General features: G+C 47.2%; 1 pseudogene; it reads right to left on the bottom strand.

The window, feature by feature from the left end:
* Positions 1–799: 799 nt before the first annotated feature.
* On the bottom strand, positions 800–912 carry LOC120095453 (small nucleolar RNA SNORA17; annotated as a pseudogene).
* Between the last annotated feature and the right edge of the window lie 658 nt (positions 913–1570).

Here is a 1570-nt window from a genome sequence, read left to right as displayed (position 1 = left end):
AGGCAACTCTTTTAAGGACAAAAATTAACTGGGGCTGGCTTACAGGTTAGAGGTTCAGTCCATTACCATCAAGGCAGAAACATGGCAGCATCCAGGCAGGCATTGTGCAGGAGGAGCCGAGAGTTCTACATCTTCATCTGAAGGCTGCTAACAATACTGACTTCCAGGCAGCTAGGATGAGAGTCTTAAAGCTCACACTCACAGTGACACACTTCCTCCAACAAGGCCACACCTTCTAATAGTGCCATTCCCTGGACTGAGATGCAAATCATCACAGCCATGGACCCAGACATGGCCCCCAGTGGCATCACAGGTTAGGACCCCACCATGGTCTCAAGTGGCAATCAATGGCTACTCACATCAGGCTGTTCCTCACTACTTCCAAGTCTCTGGTTCTGCCTCTCTTCATTGCGCCTACATCCTTCTGTTTCTTACTCTTTCATTTCTCCATCACTTACTTGATTTTCTTAGTGGCACTCAGGGTCTGTGACTATCTGGGGTTGTCTCAGGAGTGGTCTCAGGAGTGCCATGCTCCACCTGTACATTATGGCACCAGGCAGGGGTCATCTTGGGCGTGGTTTGCCCTTACCCCCCGACCTGTGTGGTGCTATATGGTGGTACATACATCAGTCTAGCTTCCTGTCCAGGCCCCATGGTGCTGGAAGTGTGGTTGTTTTGGGCTTGCTCCTCACCCTGGCCACCTGTGTGGCCCAATGTGGGGGTCATCTTGCTCCCTGAGAGTTCACCTGAGTCTGTGTAGCACTGACTGGTGGTCATCTCAGGTTTGCTTCTTTCAGGGAATGTTAGACTACTAATCATTCAGATGTTACAGGCCAGAACACTGATCATAGACATAACCTCTCTCTTCTCTGCTACCTGTGGCAGAGCAACCACATCTATAATATCTCCAGTGGCAGGACCTTTTTTCTTCCCCCCTTTTTCTTTCATGCAATATATCTTGGCTACAGTCCTTCCCTTCCGCTCTTCCCAGTTCCCTCTATCTTCTGTCTCCCCCAGGTCTACTCCTCTCCCATTTTCCTTTAGTAAAGAGCAAATCTCCCACTTGGTCCTCAGTTTTATAGACAGAAGCCTTTTCTTATTATAGGTCTTAACACCAGGAAATGATTTTATTTAGTTGAGAGTTAAGGAGAAATTTGTGTGTGTGTGTGTGTGTGTGTGTGTGTGTGTGTGTGTGTGTGTGCATGTGCACATGTCATGGGACATTCTTGGAGGTTTGAAAATAGCAGGTAGGAGACAGTTCTTCCTTTCCACTATGTAGGTCTTGGGGATTGAATTCAGGTCAGTCTCAGGTAGACCTGAGAATCTGTCTGTCTGTGAGGGTCTCATATAACACATGCCTCCACCTCCGAAGTGCAGAGATTACAAGTCCGAGCTGCCATGCCTAGTATAGTTGAGAAAATCTACCTTTTTGTTTATAGGAAACACTAAGGTGTCTCCCAGATTAAGTAAAACAAGAGTTACTTCTATGTAAGCACTATAGCACCATAACAATCACCTGAAAACTGACATGGCAGCGACATGTGATCACCCTACATGACCCTGCCAAGAT

This window comes from Rattus norvegicus, chromosome 10, assembly GCF_021556685.1.
Source record: "Rattus norvegicus strain SHRSP/BbbUtx chromosome 10, alternate assembly SHRSP_T2T, whole genome shotgun sequence".
NCBI classification, from domain to species: Eukaryota; Metazoa; Chordata; class Mammalia; order Rodentia; family Muridae; genus Rattus; species Rattus norvegicus.
Note: the sequence above shows the minus strand (reverse complement) of the source record. Positions and strands in the feature narration are given on the sequence as shown.